The 24,971-nt window shown below is 51.6% G+C and overlaps 1 protein-coding gene, 1 long non-coding RNA gene and 1 other non-coding gene across 5 annotated transcripts in view; 1 reads left to right on the top strand and 2 right to left on the bottom strand.

The window, feature by feature from the left end:
- Positions 1-441: 441 nt before the first annotated feature.
- On the bottom strand, positions 442-2,093 carry LOC120497675. Its single transcript, XR_005626547.1, has 3 exons — positions 2,014-2,093; positions 1,442-1,664; positions 442-844 (listed from the first exon to the last, which is right to left on the bottom strand). It is a non-coding gene; the product is annotated as an uncharacterized LOC120497675 (long non-coding RNA).
- LOC120497688 lies at positions 987-1,189 on the bottom strand. The gene has a single exon (XR_005626551.1). It is a non-coding gene; the product is annotated as a small nucleolar RNA SNORA74 (small nucleolar RNA).
- Positions 2,094-14,569: 12,476 nt separating the features above from the next.
- Positions 14,570-24,971, top strand: part of SIL1 (SIL1 nucleotide exchange factor) — a 95,536-nt gene continuing 85,134 nt past the window's right edge. Inside the window, exon 1 of one of the 3 annotated variants that reach the window (XM_039699435.1) lies at positions 14,570-14,634. The gene's annotated coding sequence lies outside the window, so the exon portion shown is untranslated. Of the gene's footprint in view, positions 14,635-15,677; positions 15,952-20,148; positions 20,267-24,971 lie in introns of those variants that run through there. The other 2 variants (XM_039699436.1, XM_039699437.1) reach the window with 2 other exon arrangements.

Raw genomic sequence — 24,971 nt, 5'->3', positions numbered from 1 at the left:
AAAGTGCATTCAAAGCTCTGGATATTCAGGTGGCAGAAGGGCTCATGGCTAAACTAACAGTGCCAGGGGCATTTAAGGAGTCTGGATTATTTCACAAAGTCAGGATTTCCTGGAAGACTGCAAGGAATCCAAAGGGATCCAAATCTCATTTTGGAGAGCAAAATACTGCTTTTGTTCCATCTTTTGCATTTAAATACCATTTTTGTCTGAAGCCCTGTCTGTCCCTCCCCACCAGTTCTGATGTATTTTACACATCCATCAGCCTTTTCCAACCTTCCTTTGTGGGCTCATTTCCCCCCAGGCCTAGGGATGAGAGCTGGTGCCTCACTACAGCCTCTCCAGTCTCCACTCTCAAATCCTGCCACATCCAACAGCCTTGTAAGATAATGAAAAGCAAACTGAGCAAGCTTAAATATAAATACATACATCCCCCCAGGCCTAGGGATGAGAGCTGGTGCCTCACTACAGCCTCTCCAGTCTTCACTCAAATTCTGCTGCATCCAACAGCCTTGTAAGATAATGAAAAGCAAACTGAGCAAGCTTAAATATAAATACGTTTAATTGAGGTCATATAAAAATGTATTTCCAAAAAAGCAATGAGAGGAGATTAACAATAAACTCTACACATAATTCTTGTTATACTTTGCCCCAAATCACCTTTGATGTTTCCAATTCCTACATCCACATCCTGAAAACAAATTCTTCTCCAGCTGCCTCATTTAAACTGTGGGCTCCAGGTTTCCATCTTCTCAATACCTTTCAAACAAGGATCTTCAAAGCAGCATCGACAGCTTTACTTCTGACCACTCCTGCTGCTCCAGCAAGCCTCACACCAACAATTTACCTGTAATAAAAACCCAATAAAGACAGCTGAAAAGAGGACCCCTATTCAAACCTTAGCACTGACCAGTTAATTAACTGACATTCATTTTTATATAAAAGATGCACATTAAAATATCTGCAACAGAATTTTCCATTTTCTGTGTGTTGTCTGCATCCAATCTAGGCTGTAACTCCATGGGCAGGGGTTATTCCACTCTCGGGCATGCAGAGTGCTGCCAAAACCTGGCACCACTGAGCACCAGGACGGCCCCACCGGTGCCAGGAAAGCTCAGCAGCACCTTCCTCTCCCAGCAGCATAACACTGGCACAGGCACTGAGCAGCCACGGGCACCTGACTACTGCTGGCAGAAAAAAACCCACCAAAACTGGGGGGTTTACAGGGCAGAAAAAATGTGGAGGCACTTCTCTGATGATGCCTACTATCATCAAGGCTTCATCCAGCAAGTGGGATAAGCTAAACCTAACTGCTGGATAAACCAGCAATGTTATTGCCACCCTGAGGACCTGAGGCTAGCACAGGAGCCAGCAAAGGCCTTTTAGTTAATTCAAGACAGCAAAACATTTTTCCCCATTTCCCCTCATTGGCTCATGGTCACACCTCACCCGCGTGGCTCCAGAGCTCTCCCTGTCTCTCACAGGCAGGTTATTCCTTCTCATCGCCTCTCCACAGGTTCAAGTGCCCTCCTGGAGAGCCTCCTTGGCTGTCCCAGCACAGAACAGCACAGCTTGGGCGTTTCACACACGACAAGGTCGGGCCACCTCAGGGCTGCTGCCGGCCACCGACAGCTGCGGGTCACCGCGATCCCCCATCGGCTGAAGGCCTAAAGAGAGGACAGCAGAAACATTGCAAATAATCCATCAGGTCCATCTGTATTCATAAAGTTCAACAGCAGCAGCCTGGCTTATGGCAGAACACAAAAGCCGAGTGAAGGCTTTTGAGCTCAGCCTCTCACTCACCACCCAGTGAGAGGCTGAGGAATTAACGCTAAACAGCACAGCCGAGCAACCCCCCCAGTCCCGGGCACCAGCCCCCAGTGGGCTGCAGCCCTTGCCGGCTACCAGGAACAGCTAAATAAGAAAAAGCGAGTATTTCAGGTGGCGCCTTCCTTCCCCTGAGCCCCGGTCTCCAGCCCCGCTGCCGCCGCCACCCGTGCCCCGTTCCCCCCTCACCTCATGGCGGCGGCGGCCCCTCATGGCGAGGGAGCCCGGCCCGCCTGAGCCGCTCCTTGCCCCCAGGCCCGCCTGAGCCGCTCCGGAGCCTCACGGCGGCCGCGGCACGAAAGGAGCCGGCACCGCCGCGCTGCCGAGGTGATTCCACAGGCACCGCCCCGCTCGCCTCGGCCGCTCCCCCCGGGGCGTGGAAAAACCCTCGATAATCCGTCACAGAGCGGCATGGGCTGGGCGGGATTTTAATGATCGTCTTGTCCCACTCCCTACCGTGGGCAGGGACATCTTCCCCTATCCCAGGTTGCTCCAATCCGTCCAGCCTGGCCTTGGACACTTCCAGCATCCCTGGCAGAGCCAGAGCAGGAAACACAGGATCTGTAGAGCTGGAAGGGCTGAACTCAAGCACCAGCTCATGGGAAGCAGAGGACTGGTGAGCTGCCTCTGCTTGTCCCTGATGTGTCCCACTTCAGGCACAGGAGGTAGAAGTGTCAGCTCAGAAACAGCTGCCAGCAACAAAAATCCAGCCGTGAAATAAGCAGAGAAAAAGTTGGGGTGCTGCCAAGTGCCTTGCTGGGAGAAGCACAATTCCACACCTTCCCTGGCCTCCACTGGATGCCTTAACATCAGCCCAGTGCTCTGTGTATCCATGTCTGGGCACAGCAGCGTAACTGTGACCTCCCTCGCTGGGGATCCATTCAAAGGAAGTTTTTCTCTGGGCTTTGTGCCCCAGTGAGACACTTCAAGGCCTTTCCAGAAAGCCTGGCATCCCTCCCACATGCTCCTCATGTCCTTATGCTCTCAGAGCTCAGCAAGGAACTCAGCTGGAGCTGTGCCTTGCCTCAGGCAATCATCCACTCCAGCTCTGTCTTCAAATGTTTCACGCTCTATTTTCAGCCCAAGGCAGGCAGCTATTCTTCCTGGATGTGGGGTGCTCCTCCTCAGCTCAGCCTGATCCTGCCTTGTCCCGGGAAGCTCTGGGCTTGTTGTGCCCAGGACATGACTGTGTGCAGGGAGAGAGGCTGGTGCTGAGCAGAAGGAGCTCGGTGCTTCCCCCTGTAAGTGATGAACCTGGTGAGGAACAGGTTTCCCAGCTATGCCCCGTGCAGCACAGCAAAAGCTCTCTGGGGGAGAGACAGGTAGGGGCAGACACAGAGCATTTCATGCTCTTGTTCCTGGGGGTCTCGCTGCCCATGACCGAGGGCACGTGCCCACACAGGGATGGATGATGACTCTGCTGAGACCCTAAGCCACAGCTTCAGTCTGGACCTGTTTAATTCATTGGCGCAGCATGGGGCCCAAATTAATATGCTTTGTCTCTTTTAATAAGACATTTTTAGCAGGATTGGGGAGATACTTCAAAAGCTTCCTGAATGCCAAATACCAGAAGTCAGCAACTCTCAGTGCCAAGACCAGTCCCTCACTTCCCAGTACAGATTCCCTCTGTGTGCACAGCTTTTCCTCTGCTTGCTGGCCTCAGAGGGGGCCTCAAACAAAGGCCTGCACATCATTTGTGAACTTTGGGTGAAAAGCATCAAACCAGATGAAACACAGCAGCTCTGCCATGGGAGTGAAGCCCTTTTCTGTCATAGGAATGTGCTCTCTGCATTAGTTGCAGCCAGTCCCTGTTGTTCATCTTGGCTTGCTGACCACTAAACAGATCCTCCTTTTCTCCTGCAAGTGTTGTGGCAGGGTCTGAAAGGACAGAGATGCTTTGTTCCAAGCCAGATTAGAGATACGAGTTACTACAAAACAAAAGCCCAGCTAGCCTTCAGGAGAGTTCCTCTAGTCTAGACACAGCCTCCCCTGAGCTCCCTGTGTGCATCCCAGCACAGCCCTGCAGCTTGTGTTCAAAGCAACTCAACAGGCTCTAGAAGCCTGGGTAACCTCTGCCCTGTGAATGCTCAGTTGCAGCATAAAGGAGGAATCACATCTGAGTGATTTTGCTCCCATAAATTAGCAGGATGGGTTAAACCAGGACATGAGCACTGTCTGCTGGCACAGTGCATCCACTCAAGAGATCTGCACTGGCATGGAGCTGTAGTGCTTCAAAATACGTGTGCTCCAAGCCTGGGGTGGGACATCCCCCATGTAGCCAATGTCTGCAGCTTCTGTGGCAGCAAGAGAGATCCTTTACTGTCACCTCAGTCTTGAACACACCCATGCTCAGGGCTCGCTGCCTGCCCCATGTCACTGCTCCCCTCCAGCTCTGGCACTGCAGGGTTGGTCCTGTGATCCTTCTGTACGGATCAGATTTTGGCTCAACATCATTTGGCCACACCGTCAGTCACCAGAGCAAAAGACAGAGCAGTACTGTGGGAAGAGGAAGAAAATTCAGTAAACCTATGAAAGAAAAGATTTGTGGGTGTACATCATCATTTACCATGGTGGTCACCTCCAGACCCACAGCCAAGCACGTTCAGGCTCTGGTGAGAAGAACTTTTGTCCCCCTGGTGTCTGTCATGGCTGGGGACCATGATGATGACACCTTGTGGGTGCTGGTGCTTGCACTGCCCTATGAGGGACACCAGCCTTGCTCGGCTCCCACACAGCAGAGGTGGTGGGGCAGCCACGGCCTCGATGGTGCCTTTTCCTCTCTTGGGAGATTCAGCACGCTTTGAGGTGCTGCACCCAGGTCAGGCCAACCCCATACATGAGACTGGGAGAAGAGCTCATTGACCAGCAGAGAAGGATTTGGAAGATATCATGGATTAAAAGCTGAACATGGGCCAACAACTGATCAGACCTCGGCTGGACAGACAGAAAAACTTTGGAGATAAGGAACAATAAACTCAACTGAAGACCGAAAAGCAAGAGTCCAGACTCCTTCTTCAAAAGCGCGACCTTTTCCCGTGCTGGGGCAGAGACCACTGGCAGCCGACCCCGGCAAACATGGGCCAACAGTGTACAGCAGGAGCCCAGAAATTCCCCTGTGCTGAGCTGCACCCACAGAGGAGTGGGCAGCAGGTGAGGGGGGGATTGTCCCCCTCTACTCTGCCGTTGTGAGATGCCCCTGCAGTGCTGCTCCAGCATCAGAAGGACCTGGAGCTGTTGGAAGGGCAGCAGGTGAGGGGGGGATTGTCCCCCTCTACTCTGCCGTTGTGAGATGCCCCTGCAGAGCTGCTGCAGCATCAGAAGGACCTACAGGTGTTGGAGCAAGTCCAGAGAGGCCACGGAGCTGCTCCCAGGGCTGGAGTTCCTCTGCCATGGAGTCAGGCTGGGAGAGCTGGGGGTGCTCACCTGGAGAGGAGAAGGCTCCAGGGAGAGCTCAGAGCCCCTGCCAGGGCCTAAAGGGGCTCCAGGAGAGCTGGAGAGGGACTGGGGACAAGGGATAGAGGGGCAGGACGCAGGGAATGGCTCCCACTGCCAGAGGGCAGGGATGGATGGGATATTGGGAATTAGGAATTGTTCCCTGGCAGGGGGGGCAGGCCCTGGCACAGGGTGCCCAGAGCAGCTGTGGCTGGCCCTGGATCCCTGGCACTGTCCAAGGCCAGGCTTGACGCAGCCTGCGATAGTGTAAGGTGTCCCTGACATGGCAGGGGGAGGAATAAAATTATTTTTATGGTCTCTTCTGACCCAACCCTTTTTGTAATTCCATCATCTCCTCCAACTCCACAGAGGGGCCATTTCCACTTCCCCACTGCCATCACAAGATGGCATTCCAGACCTAAAAGCTGAGCTGGCTCAGCTGATACTTAAGAGACCTCTTCCAGGCCCTGAGGTGTCCAACCCCAGAAGAAGCTGTGGATTTAACCCTGCCTGCTGAGCTCCTCTGCCAGGTCTCAGCCCTGACACCACCTTTTAATCCCATCCCTTAATGCCAGGGCTGTGCTTTAATCAGCGGCACTGAAACACTGCTGCCGTTACTCCATAACCTCTGAGCCATCTAATTGCACTGAGTTAAGCCAGTTATAGTTTTGACAGTGAATGGCATGCAGAGCACTTTAATCTTGACCTGCAATACCTCCAGCTCTTGCAGGGCCTCCTCTGCCTCCGAGGAGACACTGCTAATCAGAGCAAGCCAGGATGTTGTTTAAGACATGGACAAAGGGAGCCAAGGGCAAATCATGAGCAAAATGAACCTGACTCATTTTGTTACAAAGCACTGTTGAAGGTAGAACTGCCTTTTCTTTGCCTGAGAATGATTTGGGAGAGTAGTGAGAAGTCTTTCAGTAATTTATAACTTCAAAATAATAACAAAAAAAAAGAAGAAAAATCATTCGTCTCAGATATGTTTTTTAAAAAGAAAGCTTATTTTGAGTTAGGTGCATAAAGCACTGGTGCAGTGTGTTATCCTGTATCTGCTCCCACGTGTGAGTGGGTGCTCCAGGCTTCATCCACCAGTTGCTCCCTGCAAGAAGAACCCATGATCCAACCACCTCCTTCCCCAGCCAAGGGCCTGCAGCCTCCCAGTGGGGCTTGGTGCCATGCCCTGGGTGCCAGCTCTGCCAGCACAGCTCCCCTGGGGTGGCAGTGGGGCAGGACCTGCTGCTCAGCTGTCTCAGAGGCTGGGGCTGGCTGTGTCCCTCTGGGCAGCTGGGGGAAAGGCTGCTCGGGCTGTTCCTTTGCAGGGAGCTGGAGCAGCAACCCCACTTGGTCCAGAAGAAAGAGCAGTCGGGAAGGGTTACATAACCCCCGATCAGTCTGCCAAAGGGGTGGTGCACCAGCAGCAAGGGCAGTGCCCCTCTGGATGTGGCTGGGCAGGAGTGTGCCCTGCCTGTGGGACCCTGCCTCCCCCGGGCCTGCAGCCCCTCTCTCTGTTCCCCCTCCATGCCCGCCTGGGTCTCCTGGCCCTGTCAGAGCCTGTTGGTTTTGTTGTTCAAAATGCACTCAGGCAGCTCGAGGAGCCCATGCAGCTCCCTCTGTTCTGGGCTGAAAATGCTGCACAGCAATTTCTTTTTCCGTTTCATCGCTGGCAGAGCCCTTGAGCTTTGCTCCCCTCCTCTTCCACCCTCCTCTCCTCCTTCTGAGCTTCTCCCTGGCCCAGTCTCCTTCCCTGCTGCCCCCTTCTGCTCCCAGCTCCTATTTAACACCCATGTTTTCTGTCCTCTCCTTCAGTGCTCCTACCACAAGCCACAAGCTCTGCTATTCATCTACCAGATCCTAAACCACTGGCTCAATGTGATAAATGTGATCTGCTAATCCTGGAGAGAGGATCCTCCAGGAAGCAAACTCCTGCTGGGAGCTGTGGCAATCCCATGGCATCAACCACGGGGTACAAGAGGGGGCTGCAGCTGCCTTGCCCCGAGTGTGAGCACCACAATCAGCTCACCTTAGGAATTCAGACCTGCACAAGGCCCACCAAACACACCTGTGTCCTTCCAGTGCCCCACCAGGTCTCTTGACAGCAAGGGATTTGCTTTAATTCTGTGAGTTTTATAAAGCCCGACTCAAATCCCAGGGATTTCAGGCAGTGCTGGCACCCAGAGTGGGGTGGTGTGAGCACAGCCCTGGGGTCAGGTGCTGGGGACAGATGGGTGGGCACATCAACCCAGTGTTTTACAGCACAGCTAACTAGGAACAGCTTATTCCATTAAGGAAAAAAGAAAACCAATAATCATTCTTAATTAGGACAGAAACCCCCAGATAGGCTTTTTAAAAGAAAATGCCTAAAAATACCATTTTTGCTTTGATTTGAAAACTATTTTTTGCTCTTCAGACTGTAAGATAAAACACATTTGAATTGATGATGCATTTCACAGCAAAAATACATCCCTTTTCATCTTGAAAATGCTGAAATGGGTTGTTACAAAATTTTCAACGTTTACCCCCTTTCTTAAAAACAAACTTTTTAATTTTGATGAAATGTCTTTTTTTTTCTCCTAATGGAAACTCTTGATTACATTTTTACCCAACATCTCCAATTAGAATTAACAATTACAGCTGATTCTTGGTGGGGTGATAAACAGCTGGACTGCACAGCCCTCTCCACTCTGGGACTTCCAAACAAACCCCAGCCCTGGCAGTTTAGCCTTCTGCAACATTTTAGACTTGTCTAGTCACTGGAATTTATTTTTCTTTCTTTTTTTCCTGGCCTTTTCCCTCTGAGGGTTAGTTTTTACCAGTGCAGCATCTCTAACAGTCAGGGAACTTCACAGTGAGTTGAGATCGCATTGATTTCTTGAGGAAGAAGCCGCATACTAATTTTTCCTATTCTCCTCCCTTGAGGAACACAGGTAACAGCTCCAGGAAGGCAGCTGGGTTTGTAGATATTTTGTTTACCTGCTGGTTGACAGGGAAGTCTGAGGTCTGTGGGACCATCATGGGACATGAGGAGACTTTGGCTGGTCTAGTGCAAGGCCAGCTTTGCTGGGAAAGCACGTGAGATTAAAGCAGAACAGGTTAAGTTTTTACCAGTGCAGCATCTCTAACAGTCAGGGAACTTCACAGTGAGTTGAGATCGCATTGATTTCTTGAGGAAGAAGCCGCATACTAATTTTTCCTATTCTCCTCCCTTGAGAAACACAGGTAGCAGCTCCAGGAAGGCAGCTGAGTTTGAAGATATTTTGTTTACCCGCTGGTTGACAGGGAAGTCTGAGGTCTGTGGGACCATCATGGGACATGAGGAGACTTTGGCTGGTCTAGTGCAAGGCCAGCTTTGCTGGGAAAGCACGTGAGATTAAAGCAGAACAGGTTAAACCTGAGAGAAGCATCAGGTGAGGATCAGGGAATGGATCAGTCCATGCTGTGCTGCCACAGCTTCCCCCTGCCTCCAGGATGATCCTCACACCCCCAGCTCTGTGGGGCAAGGGAAGGAACACTGGAGCAGTGTGAATGGAGAGGAAGGGACTGTGGTGGAGGGGAAGGGAAGATGTCAGAGTCTGCTCTTAAACCCCCAAACCCTCTGTTCCAGGCACCTAGGCAAGTTTGTGCAGCTTTTGCAGGCAACTTCCAGAGAGCCAAGAGGCACTGGGGCATCCTCCTTCAGGGAACTAGTGTCCCCAGTGCCACTGTGACTCCTGGGCTGCTGTGTCCAGTGCTTTAAATGGCTGCTCATCCCTATGCTGGCTTTAGTGTCCCCAGTGCCACTGTGACTCCTGGGCTGCTGTGTCCAGTGCTTTTCATGGCTGCTCATCCCTGTGCTGGCTCCACACTGTTAATGGCTGATCTCTCCCTGGAAACAAGCCCATGGCCTCTGCCTGTCCCACCTCGCCCCTCCCGCTCCCCTGCCAAGCAGTTATTGCCTTCTTGGACAAACCTGAGATAGTATTAAATGAGAGGGAGGTTTTCATACACAAATGTCCCTGTGATTAATGGATTAAGAGACTCTGTGCAAATTAAACCCTTTCTTCAAAATTCACACATTCAGCTCTTCAGCTGTTGCTCTTTTCCGTGTAGTCCTTTACAGAAGTGCCTGTGGGCCTTGCTTGCCCCATCCCTTTTGCTGCAGTTTTCTCCTCACAGTGACCCAGGGATTCCCCCCAAATCCTTCACCCCACTGAGTCCTGGGCAGACCCTGCTGCTCCTGTACCAGCACCGTGGAGAGGAAGATGCTGTGAGCACAGCTTGTTTATATACAAAACCAGCCCAAGAGAGGGGCTGTAAATGCCTCTTTATTTCCATATTTATCATTGCAGCTCAGATGGATGAGGAACCCAATGGAAAGTTTAGATGAAACAGAGAAGAAATTAAAAACTGCTGGCAAGCGGCAGCTCAGCTGAGACTGGCAGCCTCAAGGGCTTCCAGAAGGAAAAAGGCTTTCAATTCCTGCATTGCTGCTTCATAACAACCCAATTCCCCTGCCAGGCCAGGAGGGGTGGGGCAGCTGAGGAGCCCTGCCCTCCTGTGATCCCACCCCAGGGAGATGGACCTGAGACCCCAAAGCAGCAGTATGGTCTTGTTGATGTTTGCCAGGGCTGATTTCTTCCCAGAGCAGCAACAGAGTGTGGCTGTGGAGGCTCCATAAGGATCTCCAGGTGATGGGCACTGTGGTCACCTGTGCCGTGGTGGAAAGGAGCCACAAAGGCTTTGCTGGACACTTTTGGAACATCCTTTGCTGGGTGTTGGTGACGGATGATGATTTAAAGCCCATTTGTGCAGGGAATAATGGCTCATAACCATCCCCTCTCCTTTAGTGGTGTGACACTGCTGAGATGGGGGGTCTCATGTTTCCACCTTAGGGGAGGTGTTTTATAAATTGCCCCTGTCCTTGCTCCTGAGCCCGTATGTGCTGCGATGTGGACGTGCTTTAAATGCAGTGAAGCGGAGGTTGCAGCTGGGATGTGGCTCCTGGGGGAGGCAGCCAGGGAGGCAGGGATGAGTGCTGCCCATGGCCGTCCAGTGATCTGAAGCCTTCAGCCCTGGGAGGGACTGACTGCCCCCAGGCCAGTGGAGTCTGACTCTGCTGGGGGATAACCAGGACTGTGTGTCTGTGACCGGAGTCTGTTCCATGGGGAGGAGGCAGGGGATTGAACTGTCCCCTTGCTGTCTGCATGCTGCATGCTGCCTGCCTCTGTGCTGGCCAATTTTTCACCCAGATCCCTGCTTGAGCACCCATAAAGGCCCCTGCCCAGGTCATTGGCATGATGGCTTCTACAAAAGCATCCCTAGGGTCTCTGTCCCTGCCTGGTCACAGCTCAGCTGGTGGCACTAAAAATTTGAATTTCCCTTCACACCCCTCCTGTACCTGCAGGTCCCTGTGCTCTCACTCTGGGCTTTATTCTCCTCCCTGCTTTCTCCTCATCCATGCCCAGCTCCGGAGGAGAGCACTGGGAATTGATGACTGTCTAGCCTTCGCTGATTTATCCAAAGCCGGTACCAGGCGGGAGCGAACGAGGGCAGCCCGGGGGCCCCTGCGTGCGGCGAAGCCCCCGGCGGTGCCGAGCGGCGCCGTTAATAACGGGAACGAAACGTGGCAGCCAGCCGGCATCGCCCGTCTCACCCAGGCACAGCTGGAGCTCCCAGGGGACTGAGCTGTCCTGGGGACACGGCCGGAGGCAGAGGAACCATCAGGGGCTGTCACCCGGCGGGCCCTGACCCCGAGCTGTGCCGCTGCTGCGTGGGCAGCAGCTCAGCCGTGACCCTTGTGCTGCACGCCGCCGGCAGAGCCCTTCCAGAGCAGGGATGGCCCCTGGGCTCATCGCATCCCACTTACGGCTCCAGAGCTCCGAGGGACTGACGGCAAAAGCCCTTGGATGAGTGTCTTTTTTCGGCGGTGAATGAAATAGGATTTGTGCTGGTGGTAATAAGAGACTGCAAGATGGACCCATCTGATCCTCACAGCAATTCAGAGAGGCTGATGCTGACATGGCAGAGCAGGTCCTGCAGTAGCCTTCGTGTCCCAGCACACAAAATGGGTGAGAAAAAACATTTTTAAAAGTGACTGGGGAACTCTGTAGCTGTGATGCCATCCTATTTCAAGCCCAGGGCTCCCCTCTGGCCTCTTTGGAGTCACATGTACTCCAAAAACGCTCTGCTCTGAACTCAGCCGGGGTCATGTCTTGGGCTGTAAAAATGCATTTCATTGTGTCAGCACAGAAAGTGGCTGTGGGCAGTGCTCTGGCAGTGGTGAGGCTGGCCGGGGCAGGCTGTTCAACAATTACACCCACTGCAGCTCAAATTCCATCTCACATTTTGCTACAGCACACAAAAAAGGCTCAGGGGAAGGAAAGGCTGGAGGGGAAAAGTGTTTCACTTAAAACTCCTGGTAGGACTCTGTGCAATGGCTTGTCTGGCCACGAATCCATCTATTTAGGTGCAAGTGCAAAGCCTGGACCTGCCACCAAGAAATGTGACCTCGAGAGTCTCCTGCAGAGTTTGCTTTGAACCCAGGAGAGACACCCCTCACGCTCGTCCTGGCATCCTTCCAGAGGGAAGAGGGCAACTGAACTCTCTGGATGTCTCTGCCTTGCTGTGTTAAACAGCATCCATGGCTTTTCTCTGGGTCTTCCCCCAACCAAAACTACTTGCAGGTACTTTTAGTATGACAATATCACCAAAAATGAAGAGTTACCTGGCAAGGGGCAGCACTGTGAGGCTTCACAGCACTGGCACCTTGTGACTTAATTTTGCTTTTGGACTTAAATGTCCAATTATGTGTCTGGGGGTGTTTAGCACCAGTCAGGTAGTTTTATTTGTGACCAAGTTTGGGACACATTGCCACAACTGAACTACTGGAGAAGCCAAACAGCCTCGAGGAGAGGAGCCTGGTGGCTCCAGGCGAGTATATGGCAGTCCTGGGAACAAACCCACACACCTTTTCCTGAAGAAAATCTGGATTCCTTAAAGGAAGGGGTTTAACCAGGAGGCATCAATCCATGAAGAGCAGTTGTCCTGTTGCCGCTGCTGTCCAGGACAGAGCCATGCTGTGGGACTGGGACAGGGGCTCAGTGCCTGTCAAAGCCTTGGGCACTGCCAAAGCCCAGGAGCAGCTGCAGACAGAGCCAGCTGAAGGATTCCTGCTGCCTGCACCAACGCTGCCTGCGATTCATCAATTACCTATCTGCTTAGTCCTTTTCTCCATCCTTTTACAATCTAAATAGCACATTTTATAGTCACTGCTAAGTGATGTGATCAACATCAATTACCTACTAAAAGAGAATCAAGTCTTGATTTAAAATTAAGTGCTGCATTTTCCCATGTTCTTTATATGTAGCCAACAGAATAATTGCAGTGACATAAAAACTAATTACACAACTCCACAATTAGGCCTCCCTCCTAGTGCTGTGATTGTCTTTAAGTATACTGATGAAAAATTACTCCCAGTCCCAAATTACTCTCTCACACCCATCTTCTAATACCTTTTGAAAAAGCCCTCCACCCCATCAGACCAAAGAGAGGAACTTCAGATGCAGAAGGTAATACATGCAGAGTGTATTTTCTTATCTCTTAGACGTGGGAGCAGTTTCAGTTGTGGGATTTGGTTGGGATTGCCTAGGGATGCAGCAGTGCTTCTCTGGATGGACTGAGCACCTCAGTGAGGCTTCCCAAAGGGCCTGGTGGTGGTGTGCCAGCACCCTGAGACAAGCAGGGAGAAAATCCTCTTCCCAGTGCCCCAGCTGGCATTTGGCTCCTGGGCTGCAAGCAGAGAGACCAGTCCTGCCTGGCTGCCAGCCTTGGGCTTGGTGTGTGGAGCCCAGAAGGAGGAGGAAGAGGCTGAAGTACAGCAGTACTTTCCCCCATCCAAAGGCCAGGACTTACACCCAGGCAGCAATCACGTAGCTGCCTGAGAAACCATAAACCCCAACAAAAATCATAAACATCAATAAAGCTCTAGTGCACTCCTGACAGGCTTTGAGGGATTTGATTCCAGATTATGTTTTTGAGATGTTTACAACCAACCTGGAAAGATTGAAAATATTCAATTACTGGCAAGGAGAGCTGAGATTTGCTTACAGTCAATCTCTTGCCTCCAGGATCTCTGTGGGTGCCAGCAGTGAAACACAGCACGGGTGAGCAGAGCCGTGGGGACAGTGGCCCAGGCACAGGTCCCCCTGATGTCGCTGAGCATCTTTCACTAGATGATTAAGCACTGCAGGTTTAATTTTGGGGCTGGCATGTAGTGGAACCCATAGCCTGTTCCTCAGCCACAGTCCAGCCCTGACCTGGGAGGGCTGCACAGCTTGTGGCTGATTTTCCATCATTTCTGCAATGCCATCACTCAGTTGCAGTTGGGAGAGGGGTGGGAAATGCTTTGGCATGATTTTAATCAGCAGAGTGCTTTGAGTGAACGAGGTGAGGGCACCAGTGAGCTCCCTGTGCCTTCTCTGACTTTCTCACCTCATTTCAGCATCAGCCAGGGGTGCCAAGGCTGAGAATTTACAGCCTTGTATTTACCTGAAACCTCACTACCTTCCTCAAAACCTGTGAAAAATAAACGGGGTGGTGAAGTAGCCTGTGGCAGGTATGATGTGATGTGTAAAGCCAACATCTCCAGATCATTGTGAATATTCCCTCCTGATCCCCAGCACCCATCCCAGATCTTCCCACCTTGTCACCAGCCCAGAGCACCGAGTGCCACCTCCAGCCCTTCCTCGGACATCTCCAGGGCAGGGCACTCCATCACCTCCTTGGCCCTTTCCACGGAGAAATTCCTCCAGAAGTCCAACCTAACACGATGCACAGAGGCGCGCCAAACCAGGCAATCCTGTCTGTCCCCTCGTGAGGGACAGATGCTGCAGGACGGGGCTGCTGCTGCCCGCAGCCCGGGGCAGGCCGTGCCCACAGCCAGGGAGGCTCCTGCCCGCCCAGCGCAGCCCCGCCTGCCAGGGCCCAACCCGGCACACGGCTCGGCCCGGCGAGCCCAGCCCGGGACAGCGCGCAGGGTGAGTGGTGTTGCTGGCGGCTGCCCAGCCCGGGACACGGCTCGGATCGGCCCGGGACACGGCTCAGGCTCAGCCCGGCGAGCCCAGCCCGGGACACACCGAGCCCAGCACAGCGCCGCCACCGGCGCCTCACGGGGCACAGGCGGGGCCGGGGGCGGGGCCACTGTCGGGGGCGGGGCCAATGTCGGGGGCAGGGCAAGGGGCGGTGCTGACAGAACGGGACGGCTCAGGGGGTGTGGCCAAGAGTGGGGCTGTGCTGAGCGGGTAGGGCGGGGCTAAGGGCGGGACCAAGGGTGGGAGCTGAGCCACGAACGGCGCTGATTGGCTGGAGTGGGGCCGGGCGGAGCGTGCGCAGTGCGGAGCGGTGAGTCGGGGTGGGGGGGGGTCGCGGTGAGTGGTGTTGCTGGCGGCCCGTGCCGGGTCGGGGACCCGCGCTGCCGGCCCCGAGCCCCGCTGCCGGCCCCATGGGCACCGGCCGCTGCCTCCCCTGCTGTGCCCCGCGCGAGCGGAGCCGGCGGTGAGGCCGTGCCGGGCGGGGGCTGCCCGCCGGCCGGTTCCCCTCAGAGCGGCCGCGGCCGGGCCGTTGGGGACGGTGTGTGTGCGGCCCGGGGGCTCGGCGGGCCTGGCAGCGCAGGAGCCTCTGCGGCTGGAGTGCTGCAGCGGGCCCTGTGAGGGGCACTTAGGCCTGCAGTCGGGGCAGGTCAGGGATTCCTTACATTGAAGGGTTTTAAACAAAACTATTTAAATGGAAGTTTCCCCCAAGGGGCACAGTTTGGATCGTGCCCGGAGCACGAGGCTGGGCTGCCTGACCCCCCGCCTGCTGTGTGCCCAGGCTGCTGTGGAATAAAAATGTGCTGGAGAAATTGGAGTATCTCTAGGATATTAAAATGGATGTTTCTTCAGGGTGTGCGCTCTGTAACACAAGGTCTGAATTTTAAAACTGTTTTAATTGCTTTGGTATAAGCCTGCATATGGTTCTCTGGCTGGAGAACTGGTGAAATGATGCATTCCAGAAGGCCAGGAAGGGAACACTGAGCAAATGGGATTTTGTATATAAACACTGTTTGGAATGTTGCCTTCAAATGTTGAAGTTCAGTGGTTGACTAACACTTGCATTAGGAGTGATCTTTGGCAGAGCTCTGGTGCTGCCTGCCTTCAGGAGGGTCAAGTTCTATAGGCACAATTTCTGAAGGCCAAGTTATTTATTCTGCAGTGTTTTTCTGCTAGAACTAACCCAGTCCAAGTACAGCGCAGAGGCAGAGCTGCCTGTGCCGGTGCTGCTCGGTGTACCTGCCAAAGGAGGGTAATCTGCAGAGGCATTTCTGTGGTGGAGCTGTCTGTGGAAGAGGCTGGTCCGTGCACAGCCTGGCAGGAGCCTCTTAAGTGCAGATAAGTGTCCAGAGGACACTCTTTTAGGAGATGATGACACGCCTTGTCATTTACCCAACGTGCTGCTGCAGTGCTCCTGCCTCCCTGTGATCATTTGAATTAATTTGTTCTCTGGAAGTAGCACTGTTAAGGGATGTGCACTTCCAAGTTTCTCTCTTCTTTCCCCCAACCCTGCCTTAAAATGACCCAGCCTGGTCCCCTTTGTTTTTCAGCAGCCTCTAGGGCATTTCTATGGTGGAAGTATCCAAAATACTGTCCCAGACACTTCAGTGTAGGAGTCCAGCTACCAGAGGTGAGAGAGCAGTGTTGCGAGTTCCTGGAGGCTGCTGTCTGTGTGACCATGTGTTTACTAAACTTGAAGGGATACAAATATGATTCTTAGGAAGAAATCAGCTGGAAACAATTCCTGGTGAACTGTCAGAACAGCCTTTGAGCCCACAGTGTTGTCCCCGTGTCCTGAAGCAGCACAAGAGCAGGGCTGGTGCTACTGCCACCACCTTCTTCATTTTTACAGTGGAGAATTCCTTTAGCCTGAGCAATAAAACACCTGGAAAACTCCAGCACCCCCAAACCTGTCTCTGCTTCTGCTTGGTTGGGCAGATGGGGTTGAAAGCACAGCAGCCATACCTTGAGAATTTGTGAGGCAGTGGAATATTGGGATAAATTTAGGGATAATAGTCAGCCTTTCCATGTGCTAATCCTCTGTGCTACTGACTCCCTCCGTGGCTTTTGTTACCCACCTCAGCTCTTACACTCAGCGTTCTCCTCTGAGAAATAACGGTTGACTCGGGCTCGTGAGGGAGGTGAATCAGCTTTAATCAGGATTTAGTTGATAAGTTCTCAATAGCTGGTTGCTATTTTTTATGAACACGCAGATATTCTTAGCACCTGCAGTGGGAAGTGACACAAGGCTGGGGATCTCTGGGAACCAGCCCTGCCAAGGGAGACGGCGCCTGCTCACCGCAGCTGTGTCAGATCCATGCTGGCTGTGGTTCACGAGGCAGCTCAGCAAAACCCCAAATCCCTCGGAGTCTTTGGGAAATGTGAAATGTTCCTGAGAGCTAAGCCCTGCTTTTGCATGAGATTTGTAGCTTTTGCCCCCTCGCTGGATTTCTCCCAAGCTGCTGGTTGGGTTTAGTGCAGCTGTGTTCTGGTGGCACCAGCTGCTGTCACCTGCTTTGTAGCACCTTGTGGCAATGACTTCAATGGCTTTCAACGATTGTCCCCTCAAATTAAGGTGTCTGGGGTAGGCAGGGCTGGGTCATGGCCCCTGTGGGCTTCAGGCAGTGCAGAAATGGGTGGGGCTGTGTGGGGTGGGAGGGGAGGAGGGAAGCTGTGCCCTTCCCCAGGGCAGCATCCCATTCCCTGCTGGCTTCTCTGCTGCAGGGAATGAGGTGAGGTGGCAAATGAAGCTTGAGCCTTCCCCAGGGCAGCATCCCATTCCCTGCTGGCTTCTCTGCTGCAACAGCGAGGTGGCAAATGAAGCTTGATGAGCTTTGTTTGTGAGGGGTAACAAAGGCCACAGTGGTGCTGGGCCTGTGTTGTGTGGGTGCCCCTCTGCAGGATGAGGAGCTCTGTTGTATTTTGGGGAAGAGAAGGCTGTTGATTTGGCTTTGTCACTGCTGTAGGAGTAGCCAGATGGAGGATGCTAAAATGAAATACTGGGCTGGAGCAGCCTCCTTGTCTGTGCCCCTGTCCTGAGCCAGGTGAGAGGCACTTGGCTCCAGGCTGCACAGTGGTGGATGGTAGTGCAGATCTGGACAGGGCCCAGTTCCCTCTGGGCCTTGATGGAATCCCACTCTCAGAGCCTGACAGCTCATCTAACTTGCCCTTGCAGCAAACTGAGCAGGCAGTTTGTCTCTTGCCTTCACAGAGTGGGGAGCCCCATGGCTGGTTCTCCTTGTAAGTAAACCCTGTTAAAATCTGAGAGTTGGTACTGGCCCTGGAGGGAGCAGGGATGGAGAAACCCCTCCACAGCTGGTATGGGGCAGCATGTTTTATACTGCTGACTGCTCTGCTGGCTGGCCAGACCCTCTGGTTTGTCAGTAACTCAGAGCTGATAGCCAGCACAGAGCCCAGAATTAGGTATTTTATGTTCCTGGATCACAGAGTGGTGTTCGGCTCTTTGGAGCTGTGGTGTCACAGTGCTGGCACATTTAGTCTGGTGCCCAGTTTTTCCCAGGTTTCCTCTGTCTGGAGAGCTTTTCCCTGGACTCTGTTTGTGTACTTGATCTCTGTGCCGTTTCCAAGTGCACTTCTTTGCATTGTTTTCCTTGCTTTTCTTTCTATTGATTTGTGGGTGTTTTGGGAACTTTTCTTCAGTTTATCAATTCTGATCATGACCTCCAGAGTGCTTCCAGCTCTTAACTCCTGGGCATCCTTTCAGGTTTTGTAAAAGTGGTTTCTCTTTCATTGTTCAAACGATTAATGCAAAGGTTGAACAGAAGCAGACCTGGGCTGAGCTCCCAGGACCCGTACACAAGGATTTCTCTTGTGGTGACAGGGAATTGCTGATAGCTACCCCTCAAGTGTGTGGGGTTGGGTTGCTTTGGTTGTTTTTTTTTTCTTATTAATGAGCACTGGGCCTCATGAAGGTGATAGCTACCCCTCAAGTGTGTGGGGTTGGGTTGCTTTTTTTTTTTTTTTTTTCTTATTGATGAGCACTGGGCCTCATGAAGGTGAGCTCGGCCAGACCCAGCTCCTCTGGCTTTTGAAAGCATCAGATGGATCGAGTGAAAAGCCTGCTTTGTGCTGGTCAGAGGTGTGACGGGCAGGTCTCTGTAGGGGGATGTTGTGCTTTCCTTCTGAAAGCTGAGGTGATTTTTAAGAGCTTTCATGAACTTTGTTCACCTGGGGCTTCTTGCTGACGCTTGCTGGGACTGGCACAGCTCCGAGACAATCCTCAGTCCTGCTTCCCACTCAGAGCTGCCTCAGCAGTGGACTGTGCATGGGGGAAGTTGTGTGCAGCATCTCCTGCTCCCCTTTTCTCTTCATAGGTCTCTCCTCAATGATATTTGGGCTTGTCTGTAGTGGCTAAGGTAGCAAAAATACATTTTTCTCTTCAAGCAATCCAAGTTCCTTGTTGCTCTTCTTGCAAACTACTTGCTCTGGAGAAATTGACACTCATTTTTATTTTAAATAGTGTGTCACGGTGGGTGTGGTTGCAGGATACCTCATTGCACCAGGCCTCTGCTGTCACCTCAGTGCCAACTGCTTAAGGAAGAGTTACTTGAGCTGAAATAGATTGGCACCAGGCCTCTGCTGTCACCTCAGTGCCAACTGCTTAAGGAAGAGGAGTTACTTGAGCTGAAATAGATTTCACTGGAGCAAACATCACTGCCCAAGCAGGACCAGCTCTACCCTCCCCGAGTTCTGTGAGTACTGAGCTGCTGGGCTCAGCTGCCTGAAGTTCAAGAATTGGTCCTTTTCTGAAGCGCTGTTCCATCTTTGCACATGGGTGTAACTGTGGGGTGAAATTTGGGCTTTACCGAATTTAGGGCTGTGGTGTCACAGTGGTGGCACATTTAGTCTGGTGCCCAGTTTCCCCCAGGTTTCCTCTCTCTGGAGAGCTTTTCCCTGGACTCTGTTTGTGTACTTGATCTCTGTTTGTGCCGTTTCCAAGTGCACTTCTTTGCATTGTTTTCCTTGCTTTTCTTTCTATTGATTTGTGGGTGTTTTGGGAACTTTTCTTCAGTTTATCAATTCTGATCATGACCTCCAGAGTGCTTCCAGCTCTTAACTCCTGGGCATCCTTTCAGGTTTTGTAAAAGTGGTTTCTCTTTCATTGTTCAAACGATTAATGCAAAGGTTGAACAGAAGCAGACCTGGGCTGAGCTCCCAGGACCTGTACACAAGGATTTCTCTTGTGGTGACAGGGAATTGCTGATAGCTACCCCTCAAGTGTGTGGGGTTGGGTTGCTTTGGTTGGTTTTTTTTTCTTATTAATGAGCACTGGGCCTCATGAAGGTGATCTCGGCCAGACCCAGCTCCTCTGGCTTTTGAAAGCATCAGATGGATCGAGTGAAAAGCCTGCTTTGTGCTGGTCAGAGGTGTGACGGGCAGGTCTCTGTAGGGGGATGTTGTGCTTTCCTTCTGAAAGCTGAGGTGATTTTTAAGAGCTTTCATGAACTTTGTTCACCTGGGGCTTCTTGCTGACGCTTGCTGGGACTGGCACAGCTCCGAGACAATCCTCAGTCCTGCTTCCCACTCAGAGCTGCCTCAGCAGTGGACTGTGCATGGGGGAAGTTGTGTGCAGCATCTCCTGCTCCCCTTTTCTCTTCATAGGTCTCTCCTCAATGATATTTGGGCTTGTCTGTAGTGGCTAAGGTAGCAAAAATACATTTTTCTCCTCAAGCAATCCAAATTCCTTGTGTAGTTGCTCTTCTCTGAAAGAGAGCAAACTACTTGCTCTGGAGAAATTGACACTCATTTTTATTTTAAATAGTGTGTCACGGTGGGTGTGGTTGCAGGATACCTCATTGCACCAGGCCTCTGCTGTCACCTCAGTGCCAACTGCTTAAGGAAGAGGAGTTACTTGAGCTGAAATAGATTTCACTGGAGCAAACATCACTGCCCAAGCAGGACCAGCTATACCCTCCCCGAGTTCTGTGAGTACTGAGCTGCTGGGCTCAGCTGCCTGAAGTTCAAGAATTGGCCCTTTTCTGAAGGTCCTTTTCCATCTTTCTTTGCACATGGGTGTAACTGTGGGGTGAAATTTGGGCTTTACCGAATTTAGGGATAACACAGGATTCCTGTGTGATGTTCATGTCTTCCTCCTCTCCAGGCTGGTAACTTGTGGTATGCAGCTGTTCACTCCAGCTGTGCCTCAGGGACACCACCAACAGGATGGAGACACTGTGCCCTCTTTGTTCTCCTGTATTGGTCCATGGCTGGTGGTAGAGTCATGGAACCATGGAATGTTCTGAGTTGGAAGGTACCTACAAGCATCACTGTGTCCATCCTTGTCAGGATGCCCTGACCTAATTTCAGTTGCAGGGGAGAAAATTCAGTCTCCCTAAAACCTTTCCTATGGCTTCTGTTGGATTCTTCCTCACTTTTCTCCAGGGGGCTGTGTGCTGTAGTTAAATATGGATGGAAAGGTCGTGTTCCACTCTGGATTACAGCTGAATCTCAGTGGTGGATAAATTGCATCCCAAGTCTAGTTTGCAAAGCCCTTTGGGCTTCACGGGCTGCAGGAAGCTGTATTTTATTCTAGATGTGTGTTTGCTGATAATTCTATAGGATTTTCAGACAGCAGGTTGTAAGAGCCCTGATTATCCTGGTTCCCTGTGCAGTCAGACTCTGCCCAAATAATTCAAGTGCCTGCTGCAGAGAGAGGGAAAGGAAGATGGAAGGATGATTTAGAAATCTCTGAAGTAGATGGGGAAAAGATGCATATGTTGATCTGAAGGAGATACCAAGCCACATATGTACCTTTAAGCATCTAAATAAAAGTCGGGATGTTTTAAATGGTTGCCTACTTTAAGCCCAAATAATTTCTTTAACGGGAGGTTTTAAAGGTTTAACTTGATTTTAGAATGTTTATTTCAAGTGTTCTTCCATAAAATTAACTTTTTGAATGCAGAATGCTTTAATGTCTTCCGTGTTGGTGCTCATTTGCAAGAAATCTCTGCAGAGTTATTTCTTATGTACCAGTTAAATCTATCAGCCAACAGATGTCAAGTGTAGCAAAAATGCTATAATAATATTATGGTCTAATAATAGTTATAATGATTCTAATTACCTGGTGCAGCTTTAAAGAGAGGCAGATTCAGAGATGAGTGCAAAGGAGGTGTTTAACCTTGAACTGCAGAAGCAGGGCACTTCCAGAGGTGCCTGTGCTGCCTGTGCCTCCTCCCTACTGGACATCCCCCTCCCTTTATTTCCTCCAGCAGACTGGGAGCAGCACTCTGGTGTGTTTTTAATGTTCAGACCTCATTCTGGCTGTGCTCAAAGAGTGCTGGCGAGCTGAGGACGAGCACATTTCCTGCAATACCTGGGAGTGTGAAGCTGCTCATTTTCAGCCTCTGCCCTGCTCTTGGCATGCTCCCCCTGCCTGATGGTTGTGGCACTCATGGATTGCTCCCACCTCGGGAAGGCTGCAAAGCCTCAGCAATCTCCATCCTCTATGCAAGCTGCTTGTGCTGCTGTTAACTGTCAGGGGTGGCTTTGCCACAGCCTGGGGAGCACAAAGCCACAATCTCCTGATGGGAGAGCGTTTGGGGGTGTGCAGGTGAGTGGCTGTGAGTTATTGATCCCTACAGAGGCTTTGGTGTGGGGGTAGGAGAGCACTGGGCTGGTGCTTGAGTGCTGTGCTTGCCTTGCCTTCGACAGTCTGGCCCCACAGAGTCCTGTCAGAGTCTCCTTCCCCAGCTGCTCCATGTGCCAGCTCTGTTCCATCACTCCCAATGCCCTTTCACCACCGTATTTTTCCTTTAGGAAGGATCCTGGGCTGCATTTGCTGTAGTCCTGTGGTTTTTGCCTGATGTTGCTGAGAGCTGTTAGTGCCTTGGGGTCCCAGTGCTCATTGTGGCTGTAGTGTAATGGATCCCCTCGTGTCACAGCTGCTCATTTAATCCTGTGACATGCAGGGGTGAGGAGTCCCTGGCTCACGGAGCAGCAGCCTTTCCACAGAGGAAGCTCTGCGTGGGCTGGAAGTTGACAGCTTTCAGTGATTATATGCTGAACCTTCTTTGTGTAAATAATTGATTCACAGGCTGATGAGAACTACAGGAACTTGTCTCTCAGTTGCTGCTCCCTGGCATGGACAGCAGCTGGAAATTTACTGTTTTCCTATAAAATGGATCCAGAGGTGCCCATGCAAGGTTTATTTCCAGCCTGCTTGTAGGCTGACCTGCTCTGCTTTTTGGGAAAGCTCTGTCTGCCAACACCTGCAGCACACCTTGTGCCAGGGCTCGTGCTGCTGAGAGCTCTGCCACCTTCAGCCTTTTCCTTTGGGGAGGTTTGCCTTCTTGCTGGAGTCAGTTTGTGTGTGTTGGTGCATCACCATGGAGATGAGGCCACAGGAGCTGCAGGGCGCAGCCTTTTACAGGCTCACGTGAAGAAGGATGTGGTAACGGGCTCCTCTTGTTTAGGGAAAATGATTTCTTGGAGTAAATACATCGTCAAAGAACAGACAGCAGGTTGTAAGAGCCCTGATTATCCTGGTTCCCTGTGCAGTCAGACTCTGCCCAAATAATTCAAGTGCCTGCTGCAGAGAGAGGGAAAGGAAGATGGAAGGATGATTTAGAAATCTCTGAAGTAGATGGGGAAAAGATGCATATGTTGATCTGAAGGAGATACCAAGCCTTTAAGCATCTAAATAAAAGTCGGGATGTTTTAAATGGTTGCCTACTTTAAGCCCAAATAATTTCTTTAACGGGAGGTTTTAAAGGTTTAACTTGATTTTAGAATGTTTATTTCAAGTGTTCTTCCATAAAATTAACTTTTTGAATGCAGAATGCTTTAATGTCTTCCGTGTTGGTGCTCATTTGCAAGAAATCTCTGCAGAGTTATTTCTTATGTACCAGTTAAATCTATCAGCCAGCAGATGTCAAGTGTAGCAAAAATGCTATAATAATATTATGGTCTAATAATAGTTATAATGATTCTAATTACCTGGTGCAGCTTTAAAGAGAGGCAGATTCAGAGATGAGTGCAAAGGAGGTGTTTAACCTTGAACTGCAGAAGCAGGGCACTTCCAGAGGTGCCTGTGCTGCCTGTGCCTCCTCCCTACTGGACATCCCCCTCCCTTTATTTCCTCCAGCAGACTGGGAGCAGCACTCTGGTGTGTTTTTAATGTTCAGACCTCATTCTGGCTGTGCTCAAAGAGTGCTGGCGAGCTGAGGACGAGCACATTTCCTGCAATACCTGGGAGTGTGAAGCTGCTCATTTTCAGCCTCTGCCCTGCTCTTGGCATGCTCCCCCTGCCTGATGGTTGTGGCACTCATGGATTGCTCCCACCTCGGGAAGGCTGCAAAGCCTCAGCAATCTCCATCCTCTATGCAAGCTGCTTGTGCTGCTGTTAACTGTCAGGGGTGGCTTTGCCACAGCCTGGGGAGCACAAAGCCACAATCTCCTGATGGGAGAGCGTTTGGGGGTGTGCAGGTGAGTGGCTGTGAGTTATTGATCCCTACAGAGGCTTTGGTGTGGGGGTAGGAGAGCACTGGGCTGGTGCTTGAGTGCTGTGCTTGCCTTGCCTTCGACAGTCTGGCCCCACAGAGTCCTGTCAGAGTCTCCTTCCCCAGCTGCTCCATGTGCCAGCTCTGTTCCATCACTCCCAATGCCCTTTCACCACCGTATTTTTCCTTTAGGAAGGATCCTGGGCTGCATTTGCTGTAGTCCTGTGGTTTTTGCCTGATGTTGCTGAGAGCTGTTAGTGCCTTGGGGTCCCAGTGCTCATTGTGGCTGTAGTGTAATGGATCCCCTCGTGTCACAGCTGCTCATTTAATCCTGTGACATGCAGGGGTGAGGAGTCCCTGGCTCACGGAGCAGCAGCCTTTCCACAGAGGAAGCTCTGCGTGGGCTGGAAGTTGACAGCTTTCAATGATTATATGCTGAACCTTCTTCCTATAAATAATTGATTCACAGGCTGATGAGAACTACAGGAACTTGTCTCTCAGTTGCTGCTCCCTGGCATGGACAGCAGCTGGAAATTTACTGTTTTCCTATAAAATGGATCCAGAGGTGCCCATGCAAGGTTTTATTTCCAGCCTGCTTGTAGGCTGACCTGCTCTGCTTTTTGGGAAAGCTCTGTCTGCCAACACCTGCAGCACACCTTGTGCCAGGGCTCGTGCTGCTGAGAGCTCTGCCACCTTCAGCCTTTTCCTTTGGGGAGGTTCAGCCTTTTCCTTTGGGGAGGTTTGCCTTCTTGCTGGAGTCAGTTTGTGTGTGTTGGTGCATCACCATGGAGATGAGGCCACAGGAGCTGCAGGGCGCAGCCTTTTTCAGGCTCACGTGAAGAAGGATGTGGTAACGGGCTCCTCTTGTTTAGGGAAAATGATTTCTTGGAGTAAATACATCATCAAAGAAAATTTGGCATTGGCCCAGGTGTTATTAAGGAGAAGATCTGTTGAAGCCAGAGCTGTGAGGCTCATGCAATATTCACCTGCTTTGCTGTGTTCCACATCAGGCATTGCCGCTGTGCCCAACGCTGACTCACTGACCCACTTGTGCTTTTACTTACCCCGAGATAACAGAGCTCCTGTTGCTTTTCTCCTCCCTGTGTATGTATTTCTCATTCTGCCACAACAGCACCTTCCTGCATCCCTTTCCTTGCCCACTGAGTGTCCAGGCTTCCAGTGCTTCAAGTGG

This window comes from Passer montanus, unplaced genomic scaffold (genome assembly GCF_014805655.1).
Source record: "Passer montanus isolate IOZ18808 unplaced genomic scaffold, ASM1480565v1 scaffold133, whole genome shotgun sequence".
Taxonomy (NCBI): Eukaryota; Metazoa; Chordata; class Aves; order Passeriformes; family Passeridae; genus Passer; species Passer montanus.
This window is presented reverse-complemented; position numbering and strand designations above follow the sequence as displayed.